Source organism: Halichoerus grypus, chromosome 1 (assembly GCF_964656455.1).
Source record: "Halichoerus grypus chromosome 1, mHalGry1.hap1.1, whole genome shotgun sequence".
Classification (NCBI taxonomy): Eukaryota; Metazoa; Chordata; class Mammalia; order Carnivora; family Phocidae; genus Halichoerus; species Halichoerus grypus.
Genome location: NC_135712.1, coordinates 171,971,971 through 171,996,258, shown reverse-complemented (window position 1 = coordinate 171,996,258; position 24,288 = coordinate 171,971,971). Strand labels below are relative to the sequence as shown.

The window sequence follows — 24,288 nt, the reverse complement described above, 5'->3', positions numbered from 1 at the left end:
TTTGAACCCTACACCAAGCATTCCAGCTTTTAAGACATACACTCGAGAGACAAGCCCCCAAAACATCTAACTCTGAAAACCAATGGCTCATATCCTGAGGCCCACAAGACTGAAGGAATCTGAGAAACAGCTCTGAAAGGCCTCCTGGGCTTGGACTGATCTACCCGAGGGCCCCGCTTACAAGCAGCTGATTGCACCTAGACTTAAAGCGAAGTTTCACCTGCTTGCAATAAAGTGTTGGCCTGAGAGGCAGACATGTGATTAAACACACACACCTAGGAGCCTGGCCAGAACACGCTTCAGGATGGACACCAGCAGGCGCCACCTTCCTACTTGCCCATTACTATGCTCCCAAGCACCAGTATTTCCCAGCTTTTACGTGCATCTGGGGCCCCAGTTTTTGTAGCTGCCACCTAGGAGACACCTCTACATCGCCTGGCTCTAGTGGCCAGTGGGGCTTACATTTGTGGGTCCCTCAGGACTGTAACCAATGAAGAAAGAGGTCTTACACAGCTACCACCCCCAGGGGACAGCAAGAGGCAACAAACCCTGGAGCTTGATCTTTGTGTGAAGGGGGCCCATTAGCTCCTGGCTGTGGCCTGAGGGGCAGGCTTCTAATTAAACGGACACATAGGGGCTGACTATAAATGCTTCCCAGAGACCAAGGAGGGCGGGAGCTATCTTCACACTCATCCTCTGCCATGCTCTGGAGTGCCGGTGTCTCCTGGAGGGAAGCTTTACATGTGCCTGGTGCCCTGGTTGTTATGATTGGCGCCTCATTTTTTGTGGCTGCTGACTAGGGGACAGCCTTGAGCGCCTGGCTCTGGTGGCTGAGGAGCCTTTCGTTCTTGGGTTCCATGGGACCGTGGCAATCAGGGAGATGGCTTTTGGCAGGCTACCACCCTGGGAAACTGCACGGGACAGCAAACTGAGGCACACCCCTCGGTCTTTCTGGGAAAGAGGCTTCTTTGCTTGTCCTGGAGCTTTGGCCGTAGGGGAAGCCTTCAGGTTTGGCACACATTTCGTGGCTTATACAGCTGCTCTCAAAGAACAGCTGTGAATGCCATCTTGGTGTTCTCCCTCTGCCTTGCTCCAGCTCACTGGTATCATCCAGAAAAGATCTTATACTCTCATTTGGAGCCCTGATTTTTGTGGACTGCCACCCAGAAAACACCTCCAGATTGCCTGGCTCTGGTGGCCAATGAGGCTTATGCTTATGATCCCACAGGACTGTATTTATTTTCATAGTTTTAAAAGCTGTTGCCTGAGGGTATGGCTTGCCTGATTCTAGGTGCTCAGTTCCTCCCTTTGGGGACACTGACAGGTCTTAACTACTAGAAACCTATTAAAAAATATATCAGGATACTTGGGCAAGCACAAAAGTTTGAGACAACCAAAAGCTGAGGCAGGGTTGAATGATAAGGTTCATCTCATACAAGAGGCCAGTCCTTCAAGACTGGGTGAGGAGGTACTAATTTAAATTTCCATTTTATGGAAGAGGAAACTGCAGAGCAATGTTAGCTTTCCCAGAGTAACATTGCCAGAGAGTAGCAAAGCTGGTTTTAAAACCCAGAGTGGCTACAGAATTCACACCCTTAGCTTTAAACTCTACTATTTTCTCAAAATATGGAAGAAGAGAAGTAAGCATACGTGCTACAGAAGCTCAAAGGAAAGGCATGTAACCAAGGCTTTAGGTTAGGCAGGGGTACCTTGCAGCATAAGTAATACCTAACCAAAAACCTAGAAGAGAGTGAATTCATAGCAAATTCGAAGACTAGAGGGAAAATGTATATAATCTTATCTGTCCCTTGAGATTGTTATATGTATTAAATGGGACAAATTAGGTAAAGCCCTTAGCTCAATGTCTAACAATTAGTCAACACTTGATACATTTGAGCTTCCTTCATCGCCACCATCATTATCCTTGCACTGACCACCAGCAAGGTGTGCTGTTGGAGAAAAGCATCAGGTGGCATGGAAGGAGATGAATTTGACCAGAATTTCCCAAACTAGAACGGTTAGTGAAAACACTTTTATCAGCCAGCCTTGTTTAGATATCTTGGTATGTGATTGCTCTAGTAAAGATTCTGGTAGTCCAAATAATAAAGATCAGAGCAGACTTATCAAAAAGAAAAGAGAAATGACCCAAATACATAAAATCATGAATGAAAGAGGAGAGATCACAACCAACACCAAAGAAATACAAACAATTATTAGAACATATTATGAGCAACTATACACCAGCAAATTAGACAATCTGGAAGAAATGGATGCATTCCTAGAGACGTATAAACTACCAAAACTAAACCAGGAAGAAATAGAAAACCTGAACAGACCCATAACTAGTAAGGAAATTGAAGCAGTAATCAAAAATCTCCCAACAAACAAGAGCCCAGGGCCAGATGGCTTCCCAGGGGAATTCTACCAAACATTTAAGGAAGAATTAATACCTACCTATTCTTCCGAAACTGTTCCAAAAAATAGAAATGGGAGGAAAACTTCCAAACTCATTTTATGAGGTCAGCATCACCTTGATCCCCAAACCAGACAAAGACCCCATCAAAAAGGAGAATTACAGACCAATATCCCTGATGAACACAGATGCAAAAATTCTCACCAAAATACTAGCCAATAGGATCCAACAGTACATTAAAAGGATTATTCACCATGACCAAGTGGGATTTGTTCCTGGGCTACAAGGTTGGTTCAACATCCACAAACCAATCAATATGATATAATGCATTAATTAAAGAAAGAACAAGAACCATATGATCCTCTCAATAGATGCAGAAAAAGCATTTGACGAAGTATAGCATCCTTTCTTGATTAAAACTCTTCAGAGTATAGGCATAGAGGGTACATACCTCAATATCATAAAAGCCATTTATGGAAAAACCCACAGCGAATATCATTCTCAATGGGGAAAAACTGAGAGCTTTTCCCCTAAGGTCAGGAACACAGCAGGGATGTCCACTATCACCACTGCTATAGTACCAGAAGTCCTAGCCACAATAATCAGACAACAAAAAGAAATAAACGGCATCCAAATCAGCAAAGAAGAAGTCAAACTCTCACTCTTTGCAGATGATATGACACTTTATGTGGAAAACCCAAAAGACTCCACCCCTAAATTACTACAACTCATACAGCAATTCAGTAATGTGGCAGGATATAAAATCAATGCACAGAAATCAGTGGCATTCCTATACACCAACAACAAGACAGAAGAAAGAGAAATTAAGGAGTCGATCCCATTTACAATTGCACCCAAAACCATAAGATACCTAGGCATAAATCTAACCAAAGAGGCAAAGAATCTGTACTCAGAAAACTATAAAATACTCATGAAAGAAACTGAGGAAGACACAAAGAAATGGAAAAACGTTCCATGCTCATGGACTGGAAGAATAAATATTGTGAAGATGTCAATGCTACCTAGAGCAATCTACACATTCAATGCAATCCCCATCAAAATACCATCCACTTTTTTCAAAGAAATGGAACAAATAATCCTAAAATTTGCATGGAACCAGGAAAGACCCTGAAAAGCCAGAGGAATGTTGAAAAAGAAAAGCAAAGCTGGCAGCATCACAATTCCGGACTTCAAGCTCTATTACAAAGCTGTCATCATTAAGACAGTATGGTACTGGCACAAAAACAGACACATAGATCAATGGAACAGACTAGAGAGAAATGGACCCTCAACTCCATGGTCAACTAATCTTTGACAAAGCAGGAAAGAATGTCCAATGGAAAAAAGACAGTCTCTTCAACAAATGGTGGTGGGAAAATTGGACAGCCACGTGCAAAAGAATGAAACTGGACCATTTCCTTACACCACACACAAAAATAGACTCAAAATGGTTGAAAGACCTCAGTGTGAGACAGGAATCCATCAAAATTCTTGTGGAGAACACAGGCAGCAACCTCTGCAACCTCAGCCGCAGCACCTTCTTCCTAGACACATTGCCAAAGGCAAGGGAAGCAAGGGCAAAATGAACTATTGGGACTTCAAGATAAAAAGCTTTTGCACAGCAAACGAAACAGTCAACAAAACCAAAAGACAACCAACAGAATGGGAGAAGATATTTGCAAATGACATATCAGATAAAGGGCTAGTATTCAAAATCTATAAAGAACTTATCCAACTCAACACCCAGAGAACAAATAATCCAATCAGGAAATGGACAGAAGACATGAACAGACATTTCTGCAAAGAAGACATCCAAATGGCCAACAGACACATGAAAAAGTGCTCAGCATCACTTGGCATCAGGGAAATCCAAATCAAAACCTCAATGAGATACCACCTCACACCAGTCAGAATGGCTAAAATTAACAAGTCAGGAAACAACAGTTGTTGGCGAGGATGCAGAGAAAGGGGAACCCTCCTACACTGCTGGTGGGAATGCAAGCTGGTGCAGCCACTCTGGAAAACAGTATGGAGGTTCCTCAAAAAGTTGAAAATAGAGCTACCCTACGACCCAGCAATTGCACTACTGGGTATTTACCCCAAAGATACAAATGTAGTGATCCGAAGGGGCAAGTGCACCCCAATGTTTATAGCAGCAATGTCTATAATAGCTAAACTATGGAAAGAGCTTAGATGTCCATAAACAGATGAATGGATAAAGAAGACATACACACACACACACACACACACACACACACACACACACACACAGGAATATTATGCAGCCATCAAAAAAACGAAATCTTGCCATTTGCAACAACGTGGATGGAACTAGAGGGTATTATGCTAAGCGAAATAAGTCAATCAGAGAAAGACAATTATCATATGATCTCACTGATATGAGGAATTCGAGAACAAGCCAGAGGATCATAGGGGAAGAGAGGAAAAAATTAAACAAGACAAAACCAGAGAGGGAGACAAACCATAAGAGACTCTTAATCTCAGGAAACAAACTAAGGGTTGCTGGAGTGGAAGGGGCGGGGGAGGGATGGGGTGGCTGGGTGATGGACATTGGGGAGGGTATGTGCTATGGTGAGTTTTATGAATTGTGTAAGACTGATGAATCACAGATCTGTACCCCTGAAACAAATAATACATTATATGTTAATAAATATATATATATATATATGTGTGTGTGTGTGTGTGTGTGTGTGTGTAAAAGAAAAAGGAAAAATAGGCTCATAAATACAGAGGGAAAAAAAAAAGATTCTGGCAGTCCCATGAGCCAAACCAGAAAAGCAGCACATGACTATCACTTAATATGATTTATATCTGTCTTAGTGTGCTACTTGTTATATTTGTATCTTTCGCAGCCCAGTGCCTTTTACAGAGTAGATGTCACACATTTTAGTTGAATAAATGAATAATTTAATTTGAAGACTGCTGCTCATGTTCTGCTAAAACTTATCCTCCCTTGTTTTAAACACAATTAAAACACAATAAGAGGTTATTTCTAATGTTTTATTTTCAGGGTGGGAGAAGGGCAGGGAGGGTTCTACAGAATGTTTATAATTGCTAAAAGAGCTAATGAGACCTCAGGCTGTATTAAAACTAAACTGGGACGAATTGGTCCTATTAACAGGTTTTATATCCCTTACTGGACGGTCTCTCTACCTCTGAGGAATTTAATTCCCTTCATTCAAAATGAGGAACTCTGCCCTGGGATGCAGCTGTGATGTGCAAAGAGATCTGGAGTGGGTTTTCAGAGAGCAGCTGAAAACTTGGCCCTAGCTCTCCAGAGCTTTTAATACAGCCTGAGGTCTCATTAGCTCTTTTAGCAATTATAAACATTCTGTAGATCCCTCCCTGCCCTTCTCCCACCCTGAAAATAAAACATTAGAAATAACCTCTTATAATCTATGGACACAAACTCAGGGATATCCTTCAAGCATCAGAAGGGAATGGTCCTAATAATGTGATTTGAGTAGATCTCTCCAATCTGGTTTAGGGGTTGATCCCAATGACCTGGTGATGAGCCATCTCTCAGAATCTATGGTGCCTTTAGCCACAAGAGCATGTGGCCCGGCTGATTCAATTATCAGGAGAAGAGACCTAATGTGAAGACCATTACAGCCATAGCACAACAATATATGTCAAGGATGCTGAATGAACATTTGGTAAGAAATCAGTGACAGAAATTGCCTGATTTGAAAGATATGGAGAGAAGCTGGAAAAAGAGAGATGGGGAATTACTACAGGGAGAGTCAAGCTAGCTAATAATGGGTGACATTTTCTCTTCTAAATGGTACTTTTAAAGAAATCTCTTTAGGATTTCCTAAAGGAGCAGACCCACTAACCTATTATGTTAATAGAAAATTCAAAATTACAAAGAAGTTTATCTCCATTTGGCTAATGTGGGTTGTATGTGCTGGCTTGTTGCTGCTTATAAACTCTAGGACGCACAGCGTTAGCTTTGACATTTAAACTGTTTTCTCAGACTCACGGGCACAGAGGGATTTCTGCCTACTTAGCATGGCAAGGTTTACATCTGTCCTCTCCTGCCACCTTTGCCTTCCATTAAATTTGCACATTGCAAGCAAATCACACAGGTAAAGGGATTAAAATGCAATAATTTAGGTAAGGGGGAGGCTTCAAAAAGATTTGATCTGAGTGAGATCCTTTTATCTATATAAGAATAACATTTATGGTGGTAGACTTGCAGTTTAAAATGCAGGTAAAGGGCGCCTGGGTGGCTCAGTTGGTTAAGCATCTACTGTCAGCTCAGGTCATGATCCCAGGGTCCTGGGATCGAGTTCCACATCGGGCTCCCTGCTCAGTGGGGAATCTGCTTCTCCCTCTCCCTCTACTCCTTCCCCCCTGCTCATGCTCTCAATCTCTCTCTCTCTCTCTCTCTCAAATAAATAAATAAAATCTTTTTAAAAATAAAATAAAATGCAGGTAAAAATAAACGCAGCATTTGCTGCTTATTTTATCCCCCGGGCATTACAAACCAACCTCAGCACTTTGTGTTCCCAAGATTTGACCATGCTATGAAACTTTTAGGAGACACCCAAAATGTAAAAGGATCATGCTTACACTCAGGGAGTTTTACAATTTTGTTAGTAACTTGGAACACACCCAGTGGAAACATTTAAAGAGCATTTCCAGGACAATACACAAAGCATAAATGATGCAAAGCTAATGTAGACAACCATGTATATAAGCAACTTCTTATTTTTAAACCAGTACCATATGTTTTCTTATGCAAAAATAGAAAAAATTTTTTTAAAATTTTTGTTCTTCTTCTCTGTGCCAGGCACTTGTACACATATTATTCCATTTAACCTGTTCAAACACTCAGGGCATAGGAATCCTTGCTTCTCTAGAGGAATGAGCTATGGTTCAGAGAGGTAATTTGTCGAGGGTCATCACAATAGTGAGAGCTAGGGCCAAGTTTTCAGCTGCTCTCTGAAAACCCACTCCAGATCTCTTTGCACATCACAGCTGCATCCCAGGGCAGAGTTCCTCATTTTGAATGAAGGGAATTAAATTCCTCAGAAGTAGAGAGACCGTCCAGTAAGGGATATAAAACCTGTTAACAGGACCAATTCGTCCCAGTCTAGTTAGAACCTTCCTGGTTTAAGCACCAAAATACCACATCCTGAGAAATAACTCAGTCATAGTTTAAAACAGAAAATTGTGTGCACCCAGCAAGCCCTCAGTCCCAGGCAAACTAAGATGATTGTTTACTCTCCCTGTGGTGTCCCCATACATATAGGGACACAGTCAATCCTAGTATCTGCTTATTTAATATCATTCCCCTATGTCGTCACCAGAGCCCATATCAGGTCCTCTAGTGAATGCTCAGAGCCAAAAACAGCCCCTAGAATATGGTAGAAACCTAACAAATATTTGTTAAATCAGTGTCCATGTTTGTCTAGTCTCTCAGTTCATAGGCCACAGTGTTTTGCATGTATGTAGTCAATGCACATACAGATTCGAATCAAATACAGGTGAAATCAGTCCCTAATGAATTGCAAGAGTGATCTTAAAGAGTTAAAGAAGACTCAGGGGAAGAGGGATGATCCATCTTTATGTCTCAGTGATGGTGGAGGATGGTGGATTGATTGCACATTTATGAATACCACATCTCTCTCCTCTGGAGAATCAACTGGTGGAGCCACTTTTTCTCTCCTGGGCAGTAGCCTCCCCAGATCACTTCTTGGCTGCCAACACCAGTTGAGCTTGCACAGGACCAAAGGCCAGTGTAGGTGTCCTAATGACTACACTAGACAACATTTCTTATGTTCCCAGGGAACATGCCAGTAATTTAACATACACTATTCCAATTTAATACTTGCAACATGATGCAGTTACTATTATTATTCCCATCTCCTAGGTAAGTTAGCTAAAGCTTCCACAGGGGCTGAATCCAGAGCCCAAGCTCTTAGGCACAATGACATAGTACATCCCAAGTTATCATTCAGTTGATGGACATACCATGTCTAATAATATGGTATCTCACTGATTTCTGATGTCTTCGGAGTGCCTTGGTGATAACAAGAATGTTATTTTCTGGTCATTGAAAGATGTTAGATTGCAAAAGATTATATAAACAGATACGTGTACAATTTAAGGTAGCTTAAGTTTGCTTGCTCTTTCTTCTGATTATTGGAACTTTGTGCTTGGATTTTGTAAATCTGAGCTTATGCCAAACACTGTAAGCAGTTTAACTGCATCTGCAAGTACTCGCAACTTAAAAACGCTCCCCTTGGAAGTTTCAAAATACACCCTTCTGAAAAGAAATCCTATACATCTTTGTCAAATGTCCCCCTTTTTTTTCTCTTACCATTTCCTTTCCTTTTGTGTGAATTGTATGTTCTTGTGCTAATATACCTAATTGAGGGATTCAACTAACATGCAAATGTACATGAAGCCATAGTCCCTGGGTATAATATTCTTAACTACTGATAATTACAGAGAATATATTGGAATTAGCCAAGCCCTACAGGAAAAAACTTCTTTAAACACCTCTACTTTAATCTTGGAAATGCATAGAATCAAGGAATTTTAGCCCTAGAGAGAATGTTACAAAAATCTAGTTTGGTGGTTTTCTAACTTTGGTCTGCAGGGGCCTTGGGGTCCTATTTAGTGAATGACCAGCCAACAAGGCCCCATCATCATCAAGGAACAGTGACAGGTGAAGGTTGAGTAGGGGCTCTGGCCATCTTAAAGGAGCACTGATGGCAGATGCTGTGAGTTTTCCCACCCAGCACCCAGTCGAACCCCTTTCTAAAGATGGCTTCCTGTCCTAAACAAGGCCTGGGTTCAGTCAAGCAACACATAGGTACAAGTGAACTACATGCCACAGGCAGGGGATTCAGATCTGGCAAGGACAATGGCAGCAACTTAGGGAGGGCTGTGTAGTTTCTAGATTCCAAACCATAGTGTGGTAGGGATCAAGATGGACAACATTGACAATGGTGCTTCCACTAGAATAGGTGCCTGGTGGTAGGGCGTGTTCTCTTGTGCTTTGTTCTTGGATGTGCAACATCCATGCCCTTCTCTCCAGCTCTTCCAAAGACCCAAAGACTCACTAGTACTTTTTAGTAAATCTCTTCCTATCTAAACTCCCTAAAGTATGTTTGGTTGTTGTAACCAAGAGCCTGGACAAATTTGCTTTTATGTCCTCATGTGGTGTTTCCTTATGTCATGTGTTTCCTTAATTTAACTAAAGAATTCTGGGGGGGAGTTCTGTGGTTTTCACACACTTTATCAGTAACCTCATTTTACATATAAAGAAACTGGGGTTCAGAGAAGTGAAACTATTACTGGTAAAGCTTAGTGTAGAACTTAATTCTCTCTATAGGCTCATCTAGTGATGTTCCAGGAGTGACCAATACTGGTCCTTGGCAAACTACATCCCATAGGATTGCTTAGCCCTTAGGAATCAACTAGGTGGCCCATGGCTGGCCCTGTCCAAAAGCTCTAGTGTTACAAATTGAAATTTCATTGCTTTTTACATTTCAACAATTTTCATATCCCTTGCTATTGACTTTCAAATCTTATTATTTTGTGAATGTGACTGTTATTCTAATAAAATCTGAGCAATGTTCCTCATATTCCTCCTTTCTGAAAGTATTAAGATATTTGGGGACAGTTCCTGGAACACTATTTCAGTCTGTTCTATTTTTTTAATTTTAAAAATGTTTTCCGAACAGGTGTTTCTATGTCAATATGATTAAAATGATATGGGCCTTTCAGATTATATTATTATAGTATAGATAGGTTTGGACAGTATAGATTATACCATAGCTAAGAGAAAGAGCTCTAGTATCTGGGGCAAGTTATCTAAGATCTTTGTTAAGATCTCAATTTTACCTTATCTAAAACAAAAACAAAAACAAGAGTGATAATCATAACTATCTATCCATGGTATTGTAAGAATTACATGGGATTCATGTAAGAATTGCACCCTGTAGCTACATTTGTGGTGAGCATAGCAAAATATATAGAGTTGTTGAATCACTATGTCGTACACCTGAAATTAATGTAACAGTGTGCGTTAACTATACTTCAATAAAAAAAATTGTACCAGCCTAGCATATAATACATGCTTAATAAGAGTTAGCTGCCATATTTATTATTATTGTCTCCTGACTTTCAATCCCAGACTCCTTAGAGACTTTGAGAGAAACTGTCCTATAGGACATTTAGCCATTGTCCCAAGGTCTACTGGTACCTGTTTTCTGCCCAGAAATGAGGGGGAAGAGAGCAGGTACAGTTGGTCAGTGCACTCTACATTAGACACCACCCACATCATGAAGGCTGTCACAATCTGTGGAAACCCACCTCTCAAAGATCCTTCCACTATCGTGGCATCACGAAAATATAGTCTACATATCCTATAGTTTCCATAGTGCTTCCTTGAACAGTTGATTTGATCCAAAAACAACTCTATGAGGAGGCAAGCAGGACTTTACTCTTTACTCTGACTTTCCAGGGAGCACATTAAAGCTAAGAGGCAGCTGTGACATACTGAGAGGGACATGATTGGTCAACGGCACACTCACATCTTCTGACTTTGGCCCAGGACTCTGTAGAGATTTGTACACATATAATGTGTGAATAACATATTCGAATAGCCAATTCTGAATCAATTTATAAATCACAGGTTGCACACTCAAAACCATACAGGTGGATAACATAAGTGTGTCAATCAAGCTGGGTGTAAGGCAGTAGGCACAGTGTGACTGAATCGTCTAAAAGTTCCTACCTTCCTAAAGGGATTTGTCTTCAAGAGATTTTAATGTGAATGTGCAGACCAATTGGGACACTCACACACTGCTGGTAGGAATGAAAAATGGTACCACCACCTTGGAAAGCAGTTTGGCAGTTTCTTAAGAAGTAAAACATATACCTACCCTACGATACAATCATTTCATGCTTGGGTATTTACCCAAGAGAAATGAAAGCATATATCAAGCCAAAGACTTGAACACAAATACCCAAAGCAGCTTTATATGTAACAGGCAAAATCTGGAACAACACAAATGCCCATCAATGGTGAATTAATAAACATATGGTGGTATATCTATACAATGGAGTTCTATTCAGCAATAAAAAACAATACAACATGGATGAATCTCAAAATAATCATGCAAAATGAAAGAAATTCTAGAAAATACTTATTCATCTACAGTGACAGAAAGCAGGTGAGTTTACTGAGTCGAGGGATGGGCAGCAAAGAAAAGGACATGGTGGGTAGGAGGGAATTAAATACAAAATGCACAAAGAACCCTTTGAGGATGATGGATATGTTCATTATCTTGATTGTGATGATGGTTTCACAGGTGTATATGGTCAAAATTATATATTTTAGATATGTGTAATTTATTCTATGGCAATTGTAAAAGTTTGCTAGGACAACTGTAACAAAGTACTACAAACTGAGAAGCTTAAAGAAGAGAAATTTATTTTCTCATTGTTTTGAACACTAAGTTGGAGATCAAGGTGTCAGCAGGATTGGTTCCTTCTGAGGGCAATGAGGAAGCATCTGTGCCATGCCTCGCTGCTAGCTTCTGGCAGTTTGCCAGAAATCTTTGATTTATTCCTTGGTTTGTAAAGCATCACCCTGATCTCTGCTTTTGTTTTCACATGGTGTTCTGTGTGTGTGTGTGTGTGTCCAAATTTCCCCTTTTTTATATAGATACCAGTCATAATAGATTGGAGCCCACCCAACTCCAGTAGGACTCATCTTAACAATTATATCTGCAATGACCTTATTTCCAAATAAAGTTGCATTCTGAAGTACTAGGGTTAGGACTTCAACATATGAATTTGTGGGAGACACAAGTCAACCCATACCAGCAATTACACTTAAATAAAACTATTTATGAAAAAAACTACCAAACAATTAAACCCAAATTCAACTGTCAATTTTATGTAATAATTGAACTTTTTTCTTTCTTTTTTCTAAAATTAAGTCATCTCTTGAAGTGTGAATATGGTACTGGTTGCCCAATCGCTCTCTCTCTCTGTCTTCCATTTTTTTTACATGCTTAGACTACTCCATATTATGAGGTGACTCAGTTTTTTATCCTTTTTTTCTCCCATCACCTTTAAGTCATGAAATTTCTGTGGACCCTTCTTTCTTAAAATGTGCTGAGACATCATCTAGCCTTCACTGGTGAGAAGACATCATTTATACATCAAAACCACTCTGTTTTTTTCTCATTAGTTCCAAATACTTTAAGTGGCACTGCTTGGCATCAACATAATCATAAACACAAATGTAGAATGCTGGCACTAGATATCATTTCTCTGCATTCAATTATAAGAAAGTCACTCAGATATTCAGAATATGCTTATATTTATTTTTCATATTATTATTGTAATTAGAACAAATATGAATTTCTTATAGCAGCAGAGCAGACTCTGAGACTATATCCACAAACTTCTGGAAGGTCTGAGGATCCCAGGGAAGGTTACACTAATATTAGAAAAAGATTCCTGATCTGAAAATCTAGAGAACTAGATTTTAAGCTTGGTGCTCCTATTAACCAGCACTATGACTTTGAGTAAAGGTTTAAATCTACTCAAATTTCCCAGATGCTCTCAAGTACATGGAAGTGTTAGTGTTTTTGAGACTTGGATTTGCTCATCTGTAAAATGAAAGGGTTGAGCCAGATTATCTCTCAGGTTTTTTCAGTCCTCAATTCCAATGGTATTTGCTAAAATGAACTGCAGTATGGACTTTCTTCTCATGACTAGCATAAGTCACCATTTATACATCACATATCTTTCTGCAGCTTTTCTTTCTCCCAAAGTCACAAAACTCAAAACCAAAGTCCCTTTTCCAAAAGACAGCACGCATTCAGTGCAAGGTTTTGGACAAGGATACAAAGTCAAGGGCACAATGTGAATTAAATTTAAGAGAATAAGGATTCCAACAGATGATTAGTCTGGTAGATGGGTACTTAGTTATCCATGAAAGTGGAATTTGGGCAATGCTTCACTCAGAAGAGACTGTTAACATGCTCAAAGATAAAAAGTGTGAGCATCTCTATTATAAAAATAAAATGAAATGCAGAAAAATGCAGACAAACCTGACAGAGGAAGGTGTTAGATGAAATGTAGGGAAAATTCTGTGAGCTTCAGTGTTTCTGCAGAATGTATATAAACTGGTTGTACTTACTCTACCTGCCAATCTCTCTTTTATAGCCTGGTAGGCCCCTAGGACCAAAAGTAAATGTGGATATTAAATTTATGATAATAGGGGCACTGAATTCCAGTGCAATAGTCTCTAAGCATTTTCTTATGAGGAACGATTCTGAACTACCTTAAAGTTTTATGATTACTGAAAGAAAAAGGGTATTACTGAAAGAAAAAGGAGTATAAGCCGCTGGTGAGGCAGGTAATGGTCTTCCTCTCCCTGCTATAGGTCTCTAGGAACTTCAGAAAGGTAATGTGTGACAATATTCAAGTTGGCAATCACCCAAGAACAGTTTTAAAAGGAATTGATATTTGGAAAGCCCTGCCTAGTAGTTGTTTCAAGTATATTTTGTTTGCTGTAATGATAGCCTCTTACTTGCCATATGACTCTGATCCAGTCATTTCCTCCCTCCTAGTTTATCAGACTTGTGATTCAGACTAAGTAAGATGAGAGTCTGCAGTAGGAGAGATTGCTATATTGCTAACATATGTAGCTATATTTTTAATATAGATCATTATATGTTGCAAGATTTCTTCCTCACCCTTTTAGACACATACCTGGTCTGCAATTCCCATGTTCCCTTGCTATTATATGCAGCCTTTCCTCGGGAGTTCTTGCTAACAGAATGTGGGTGGAGGCGATGTAAGCCATTTCCTAGACAGGTCCATAAAATTTGCCCTTGTGGTCCTTTCTTCTTTCTTTCTTTCCCCAGCCTCTATGTGAAGGGAAAGAAGTCTGTGGAAATAGAAGAGGAAGAACCAACAGATGGAAGCAGCCTAGGCCCTGAATGACCATGAGGAGTCCACTCAGCGAGGAACACACTCCCTTACACGAGTACAAAAAGACTTGCCTTATTTAAATCACCAGCGTTCTTTGGTTGATTAAGCTAGCAGTCTATTAACTAATTTGTTACTATTTGGTGAATGTTTGTTATATGCTAGGCACATACACATCTCTTTAATTCTCATAAACCCCATGATATAGGTACTGTTATAAACACAGAGCTTAACTTGTTCAAATTCATACAGCTGTGTCGAGCTGGCGTATAAACCTCAGAAGCACAAATCAAGAGCCCTAGCTTATAACCATTGTACTATAGTGCCTATCTCAATAGAGGAAACATTACTAAGTGTAGTACCTGGCACAAAGTACTTAATTTATGTTAGCTATTATTATACAGGGAAAAGAGAAATCAAAATGGAGAGCAAATAATTGAAAACAAAGAAACTTGATTCTAAAATCCTCTTATCAACTAAAATCTTTACAATATAAAAGCAAAAAAGCTAAATGACCTTTTATTTTTTAGTAAGGCCTGGCTGTCTAAAGGTAAATAGTAATAAAAATGGAAAAAATTGAATGTTAAATTGCTAATCCAAACTATTGTGTATGTATCTATAGCTCAGTAACCAAAATGGGCATTTCTAACATGTATGTTTATTATAATATGTCATAGAAAATAACTGATAAAGCCCTTATTTCTCATCAACAGAAGATTGTGTAATTATATAGTCATTAAGCATTATAGTTTCAAAGACTTTTCTTAATGATATGAGGAAAATGCTTATGCTATAATGTGCTCCAATTACATAAAGACATTCATTTATTTAATTTATTCAATTCAGTGATTCAAAAATGTTTCATGAGTACTTAACACATGCTGAATGCTGGGCTAGGAGTTAGCCCTCTGGTCTCTGCCTTCCAACAATATATATAGTCTAGCTTTTTAGTATAGGCTTTGTCAACAGACTGGCAGAGTTCTTTCTAGGGCTTCGTTCCTTATCTATAAAATAAGGTTAAATTAGATCATTGTCAAGGGCTCTGCAGCAATTAAGTTCTGCGAGTGAAAACAAGATACTTGATCCATCAGGCATACCGTACCATACACTTACTAATGTGAGTTCCATTTAGGACAAAGAGCCATCTTGGTCTGCCTGGACTGAGGTGTTTCCCGAGATGTGAGACTTTGGGGACTAAATCCTGGACAGTCCCAGGGAAACTGAGATGGTTGGTACCTTAGTTTCATGCCAAATTATTAGACTTTAAATAATTTAAATTACAGAAACCTCAATTTTGTGTTGTGTTGGAATGATTTTGTGTTGGAATGAGTTGGTATACATGCAGAACAAAACTGGAAGAATAGGAATTACATATGTGTAGTAAACCCACTCAACTGTCAAAAATTTTTAGAGAAAGAGGGGCACCTGGATGACTCAGTCAAGCACCCAACTCTTGATTTCAGCTCAGGTCATGATCTCAGGGCTCTGGGATCAAGCCTCGAGTTGGGCTCCAAGCTCAGTGTGGAGACTGCTTGGGATTCTCTCTCTCCCTCTGCCCCTCCCCCTGCTCATTCACACCCTCTCTCTCTCTCTCTCTCTCTAAAATAAAAAAGTCTTAAAAATTTTTTTTTAGAGAAACAACACATTTGGTATGAAATTTAACAATAATCACAACAGTCACATAATTATGAGCTGTAAAGTCATTATCCTCTAAGAGATTGGTGGTGTGTGTTTTAAAACTATAATATTAATTCAGAGGCTGTAAAGAACACTGACTACCAGCACTCTATTAATATTTCAATTAGAGAGAGACATATTTTCAACTTTTAAAAATTGTGGTTTTAAATGGCATATTATAATTTTATTCTCAAAATACAGATGTTCTTTTAAAGATTATTCTAGTATGATCACCATCTACAGTTTCATTTTTCTTTTTTTCCCCTCATTTACCACAGAGATCAGTACAATTAGGCTAATACCAATTATAATGTTTCTTCAAACCAAAGCTAAAGAACCTCAAGGGGATGTTGGGGGAACCCAGAGGGATTTGTAGTGTCTCAACATGGCCAGCTCCAGGGCCAAGAACTCCTCCTTACATCAGTAATAAGAGCCAGCTCTCTTGGGAACTCATAGGCCCTTCTATCCATTTCCACTGTCCTCCAAAGCCTCCAAGGTCTTCTACAATGCCCCAAATAAGTAAGTATTGAGATAAAGTCTTTTTCCACTAATAAACTTAGAACCCCAGGACTGGGTGAGCTCACTAGGAGTAATTCAGATAGACTTCTAAAAAAGAAATAACTGAGTTTGGTTTAGTTATCCTGGTCCATTGATTGGGTGTTTCCTCTTCATCCACCCCAATGACAAAGGGCTTTTAAGTGTCTATAGGTAAAATAATCCTGAAATCTTTTACAGAGTCACTAAATGGCAGTTTCTAAAATTTGGATCAGTTAACCATTCAGGCAATTTATTAAATTTCCAACCACTAGACTAAATTTCAGATTCCTTTGTAATTGCTATGCCTACATTTGTCCTCTTCTGTCCCACAGCAATCTTTCCAACACAAAACATTCCCCATCCTTCTGCCCAAGCCCCCTCCCCATCTCTGACACAAGCATTTCTTCATAATGATAATACTCTGGAGCCAAGTAAATGCACTGGTCAAGTAGAAATAGGCAGAGCTTCCACTCTTACTCTTGCCTTGGGGAAGAAGGAAATAAGTTTAAGTAAATGAGATGCTGATTTTAAAAGAAATGAATTGAATAGTTGGGAGACAAGTCTGTTTCTCTCATTGTTGGTGCTAATGCCTTTAAAATATTCTGTCACCTGTGTCACTTTTGTGAATTAATTATTCCACCTGTCTGACCTGATGTTTGGCTTCAGTTTTTACTACCTGGCTAATAATGCCTACTGCTTACATTTGTTGATTACTTACTATATACCAAGAACTGCACTAAGCATTTTATGTGCTTACTCTTTCTCAATCAGCATAACCCTTTGGGATAGGTATTGTTATTAACCCCACTTTACAGCCAAGGAACCTAAGGCTCCCCCAGAGGGACACATCTCATAAATTGCAGTGCTGAGATTTAAAGCATTGTTGGCCTCACACACTGGTGCCTGATTTGGTTTCTTCTTAGCTGGGCTTCATACCATTCTCATGAAGTCTCTTCCAAAACCCAGAGGCTGTTATCAGTCTTGCCTCCTAGAAAGATAATTCTCCACACCATTAATTGCTTCAACTGCCCCCCACGACATACCTCTGTAAAGCCCCACTATGCAGGGTACAGCATCAACTCCCCTCCATTCCCAGAAAGATAGGTTGGAAAACCTAAAGGAGACTCCCTAAGAAGACTGTGTTCTATCTTTCCCTGATCATCCAAGTTCCATATTTTCACCAGAGGCATGCCTTCTTTCAGACAAACTCTAACTTGCATATAATCAGTATGAGAAAGGGAAAAGAGACAAAAATATGAATCTTGGGAAAGTTTCTAGACTCCACTTGCTTAGAAAGTTCTTAAATCTTATTTACAGGCAGTACCCTCCTACCCTAGTTGCAATGGGCCTTTTTTCATAGCTGTTCTACTCTTCACTTACCTTCTACCCTAAATCCTAACATCTCCTTTCCCTAGAGCTGTGACCCACTGGTATCTCCATGATAGTTTCAAAATAACATAAAGAGATGAACATTAGTAGCATCAGTATTTATCAGACATCTATGAAGGACATCAAGAAATGCTATAGAGACCAACATAGAAGTTATTGTTATTAAATTTACACTATGTCGTCAAGGAATTCAAAAGATGATTCTGTAATACTGTATCCTTCCAAATTCTCCAAAAGTTCTAAGCTTGGACATCATGAGGAAATGTCACCACATTCTTGCCCGAAGCTGTTCAGTAATGAGGGGTTAATAATTGTCTAGCAGATTCCCCAGTGAAAAGTACCAAAGGCTTCTTTCTCTCCAGCCTGGTTCTAAGCTGGTCACTGGAAGTTGAGATTCAGGTTCATGTGCGGTTTCCAAAAACCCATTTCCACTTCTTGCTCTCAGACACCCCCCACTTTGAAGAGACTGCATTCCCAACCTTCCGGTTGTCTGAACACACTTTCACACCTAACAAATCGGAAAGGTGTAATTACAAAGTTTCGGAATTGTTTTTCTGAAGCCTCCCTAAATCAGAAGTGGCTTCACCATTCATTTAAGTGTCCGCAAATACTACTTCCCACGACAAGGGCACGAGCCAGTTCCACAGCCACCTAAACATGCAAGCACACAGCCCAAGTAATCACCATGAGTGCAGCATTGGTGGAATAGTGGTGAGCAGAGCTGCTTCCCAAGTAATCGCCATGCATTTTAAGAGGAAGGTCAGATTTCATACTGAAACTTGGCTCTCTCTTGGGTTGATTTTTGCCTGATTCTCAGCCTCCGAGCCCAAGTTCTACGTTGCGCAGATTGGGCCCCATTGTACCTAGCTGGCCCTCCTAACAAGGGCTCTTTTTTTTTTTTTTAATGTCTTTTGCTAAGAAACGACAGTATGCTTTGCCTCCCTGACCCAGCCGCAGCCTGTCGTCCCCCAGACAAAAAGCGGCGGCCCACTGCTCCCTGCAGCGGTCGCGGAGGCGGCGCAGGACGGCAGGGCCACCCGAGACCCGTGGCGCTGCGCCTTTGTTGGGCGGGCTACAGATGGTGCCCCAGCACCGGGCTGAGCCGGGGGCTGGAGGCCGGGAGGGGGAGGCCAGGAAGGGGGTCGGGAGGGAGGGGAGGAGACCGCGAAGCAGCCAATCGGCGCGCAGCCCATCAGCTGACCGCTTTTGCTTACACCAGGTGCACGCCGGCTGCGGGGAGCACAAAGCGGGGCGCACCGAGGGCGCCGGCAGCGAGCCGGGGAGCTAGGCGAGGCCCGTGCGCCAGCGCCCGCAGCGCCCTCCGGTTGGGGAGAGGGGCTGGTGGCGTTAGCCCAGGCGTTGGAATCCGCGCGGTGGCATCCCTAGTTGCCCCGGGTGCCTTCCTCGGGACCTGGCCGCTCTCTGCCTCGCCCTCTGCACCCCACTTCTCCAGCCCTCCTTCCCAATCCTGCCTGCCTCTTCCCCGACCCCCGAGAGTCGGATTGAGCCCAGGCCCGGGCAGCAGCTGTTGCTCGTGTCGTTGCCTCTCCTCCTGTCTTGGTGCTCTGCTGGGAACCCCCCAAGGAGCCAGTGCGCGCTGCGGGCTGGCAGGGAGGCTCCACTCAGCCGGTCGTCCTCCTCCTGCTGCCGCCGCGGGTCCGTGCGCCCCCCACACCCCCGCCAGCCGGGCCTCGGGGTAAGTGCGCTCGCCTTGCCGGGCGATGGCGGGAGGTTTGGGCGGCAGCTAGGGGAAGTCGAGGCAAACTTGGCGGCGGGGCGGGCCTGAGAGGGTTTGGGGAACCGCGGGATAAGATTGCGGGCCTACGGGGGACGAGGGGGCGCGGCTCACGGAGCTGGGGAAAATGACCAAGTCGGGGAAACGGAATCTAGTAACCCTCTCCCTACCCTCTCACCACCCCGCTCCCAAAAAACCCTCCACAGTGGTGCGGTACAGCGATAGTTCGAAATGAAGGCCAGACAGAAATGGGCAAAAGGCAGTGACAGGAGGCAAGCCCGCTGAATTTCAGGGATCAAAGCGGGGGAGGGTGGTGCCCGGGGATCCAAAGGAAGGAGGGGCTGCTGGGATGTGAACGGGTAAGGCAGCCGGGGCCGGAGAAGAGCGGGTAAAGGGGTCTGGAGAGTTGGAAAGAGAACCAAGAGATGGGAAAGGAAGGTGGCAGGTAGTGGGAAGAGATCAGAGGAAGGATGTCTTGGTGGTGGCCTTGTTGATAAAGAAAGGGGCAAGGGACGCAATTCACAAAGCATTGAGTGTAATGAAGTCAGAGCATTCGGAAGAATCTACTCAACTGTCGGGCAGTGTAAATGGGGAAAAGACCTCACCCTACACGTTTTGAGTCCAGGAGCAGCAGCCTCAGGAGGCTTGCCAGGGGTGCCGAAATGTCAGGCAAGTCTCCGTCCGCTCCAGGAACCGAGCCGGTGCTGAGTTCCCCGCTCGGCCGGGGTCGGAGCAAGGAAAGTTTGCCAGCGAGTGTCGTTCGTGCTGCGTGTAGAGGGGTGTGGGCAGCCCCTGACTCGGCGTTTCGCGGGGCCCTGTCGCGACCGCTTCCCGCGGCAGGAGTCCCCTGCCTTGGCAGGCTGGGGTGCTGTAGAAAGATCCAACCACGGGAGCGGAGCCACGCACCCAGGACTGGTGGAAAACCCGTCCCGGGACCCTTGCGAAGGAGTCGAGGTAGATCCGCGGAGTGGGAGACTCGGCGGTGGTACCTATTCTGGGAGAGGGGGATCTTGTCTGTTGGGTTCACCGCTGTAGCCCCAGGGACCAGTACAGTGCCTGGCAGTGAATGAATGAATGAATGAATGAATGACGGGGTGTGAATAGTTTTGAGACATTTGAACTACACAGGCAAAGGTCAAGAGTCCAAGAAAATGGATCCTTCCCTAAATCTTATGTCACCATTAGCATGTTCATTTCCAGACCTACATAATAAAGGAAAAGCCAGATTAAGTGAGGGAACAGGTATTGCTGATTTGGGCTTTTGCTTGTAGGATTTTCTGAAAGACAGTATGTTGTTTTGTTTTGCAGTATGCTTTGCCGCCAGGATCTAAATAATATAATATATGCTCATTACTTTCTTTTTAAGAGCTAGGACTAGAGATGTTGAAAGTTCAGGAAGACACTTTGATCAGTATAAGTCTAGAGTAAAAGTGGTGTTGTTGGCTCCTTGGCCATGTGTGTCCCAAAGTCTCTGATTTGCATGCAAATGTGAGCGAATCCTGGCAGATGTCTGGCCTCATCCATTCACATGAAGGAATTTGAAAAGACAAGGAGTCTTTAGTTAACAATAGACCTTAAGAAAATGGAATAATGGCGCAGTGTGAGTTTTTCTGTTTAGGAATTCCATGGCTTGCTGACACCTTTATTCAAGAGCCAAATTCTCTGAGTGCTATTGTGTTGAAAGCTCAAAGTACTACTTGCTCTTTACCTGGCTGAGTATTTTTGTGCAACATTCAAGCTGGATGTTCTGAGCTGGATAGTGAGGAAAATGTTTATATGAAGCAGGCAGTAACTTTAATCCATTTCTAGTGGTTTGAGGTGATTACTGAATTGACCTTTTAACTTTCAGAGTTTCTTTTTTTTGTCTTTTAGTAATTTTACCCCCTTCTCACCTTTTCTCTCCATCCTCAGAGATAGACAAATGGGAAAAATAGTTGTAGTTGACTGACGTGAAGAATGTTTACTATTAGATCAAAATTATTTTAGTTGTTAAGGCAAACTTGTAGAACTGAAGGTGATGAAACCATCATGTTCCTAGTCACCTGAGGGGTTTTCAGGTCACAGGACCAAACAATGAATGGGAGGCAGTCATGCATTGGACCCCAACCTAGGGAAATTTCTGCCTTGTCTAACATTAGCTAATAGACCACTGTGCAGCTCACCTCCTGGAGTAGTGTGACCACCAAACAAAAGGCCGGTGGTGTGGGCTGCACGTAAGCCCTGGGATTATACCTACTGACAAGCCAGCCCCCTTGGCCTCTTCTTTTGTCAGTCTGAAACACTGTTGAAGGGAAAAAGAACCTATTCACTAAACAGTGCTTGCCCCTGTATTCTATATACTCACTGAAAGGGACGGTAAAATACCACTCCCCCCCACCCAAAAGACAACATTGTTTTGAGGGCTTGGTGTTTGCAGGGGAGGGGTGCACAACAGATGTTAGTCTGCTATTTTATGTGTTTCCTTTAAGTTATTTTTGCTGGTTCAGTGACTTTTACACATAAGGCAGTATTTTCCCAGGAGGGGAGAGATGAATTGAGTCAAATTTCAGTAAGAAAATGTTATAGCCAAGATTACATTTGTGTCTTAAAGCTATCAAGAAGTCAGAAAGTAACAAATCATTATAATAATAGTGACTGAAGCCTGAGATTCTGTCCTCATTATGGATTTGAGGGTTAACTATAAAATAGTTGACTTTTCTAAACTAGGCTATAAACGATTTTACTGTTAAGTATCTAGGTATTGTTGAAACAAACCAGATAACTTTAAAATGACCACAGCCTCACATTTGTGAGAACTTTGGTTATTATCCTTTGTGAAATCTTTATTCTGCAATTCTAATAAAAGGGAAGATTAGAGCTCATTCCTTGGTAAATAAAAGTAATAAAGTACTTACTGGTTTAAAAAATCACTGTGCTAAATAAAATCTTGGACCAGATCTAACTGCAGACTCTGGCCCTGAACGATAATACGCATAGCTCTGGATAGTATCTGGAATTCAAAAAAAGCAAGGGAAAACTCAACCACTCTCTCCGGTTAGGCCCTGCTAAGGCTAGTTTCTTGACCTGAATTGCTGGAGCAATTACCATATATCCTAAAGCAGTGACACTCATGGGAACAAACTGGTAGGTACTAAAGAAAATCTGCCTCTATAGAGTTATATTGCTACTTTCCAAGCCAGTTGGGTATGACTATAAATAAACAGAATGGTGGGCTTTTTATGCCACCATAAATAAGCCATACACCATAAATAAAATATAGTAAATTATAGGATCTGCCTGTCACTTTTTACGAGCCTTTCATAATGCTTTCTTAAAATTTATTTTCAGCTACAAAACAATAGTTCTTTGAATGATTCACTTGAACACTAACATAAGGTTGCTTAAATATTATATTTAATTTTTCAAAACTATTATGCTGAATACCTATTTGGGGTTAAGCCAGTCAGGAGATAAAGCAAATTCCATTTTAGAATCATATTTTGGCTTCTGGGAACAATGGAAGTTTCTTTGACTCATGAATAGAGCTTTGATTAATATTTTATTCAGGGTGAGAATATAATTATATAGATGAAGTCAGGAAAACATGTATCCACTCTTGTTTTTGGCTTAAAGTATAGAATGGAGACAAAAGTTAAAGCCAATCTGTAAAATTCAATAGTTACTGTCCAAGGGAACCATTCGCTCTACAAATCTTAACTGAAGTTTGTTTTCTAAATTTTTTGTTTTAACATATTACCATCTGCCTGCTTTATATAGATATATTACAGGGTATGGCCTCCAAAGCTTAAAACATAGACAAATGCATAATAAATCGTTGACATTGCATTTATAATACATGATAAAATAATATAGTATATATTTCCAGACCTATGGCACCTATAGAACCATTATGTATATTATTCAATAATTAAAATATATGCTATTTTATGTAACACTTTTTTCAAGAGAAACGTTTGGGTTACATATTATTTTATTTTTTACTCTTTGGGTATTTTCAAAAGGTCTAGCAAAGGTAGGATATTATTAGCAATTTTACTCATTATTTGGTTGCTAAGGAAGCTACTATCCACTCCTAGCTGGGTTATCTTAGATGTTTCATAACCCTGCCAGCCCTCAGTTTTCTCATTTGTAACCTGATAGTGTTGAGTGAATAGAGCTGGAAGGACTAACTTACTCAGTGAAACTGCTATAGGGTTTGTGGAAGCCGTGCTTCCAATAACATAACTAACAAATATTTAACTTGGATGGAACTATTATACTTACTGAAAAATCATCCCTGACATGCAAAGAAACTAAGCTTAAACTTTCAGTGATGCACAACGAAGTTCCGTCAACTCGGACTTGAGAGTCCTCTTGGAAGATGCTGCTGCATCTACTTACAACACGGTTTTGAAAACTATGGAATGAAACTGCTTTTACAGTGGCTTATTGCCTTCCATTTACGCTCCTTATGGCAAAGGGGTTGGGATGTCATTTGAAAGCTCTGATTAATATAAATGAGTTGTAATTTTCTGACCCAGGCCATCCTACCTCACATCTATTCTAC

At 41.2% G+C, this 24,288-nt stretch overlaps 1 protein-coding gene across 1 annotated transcript in view; it reads left to right on the top strand.

Moving 5' to 3' along the window:
* The first annotated feature begins 19,138 nt into the window (after positions 1 to 19,138).
* The window catches only part of LRRN1 (leucine rich repeat neuronal 1), a 36,903-nt gene continuing 31,753 nt past the window's right edge, over positions 19,139 to 24,288 (top strand). Inside the window, exon 1 of the mRNA XM_036075542.2 lies at positions 19,139 to 19,703. The gene's annotated coding sequence lies outside the window, so the exon portion shown is untranslated. The remainder of the gene's footprint in view (positions 19,704 to 24,288) is intronic.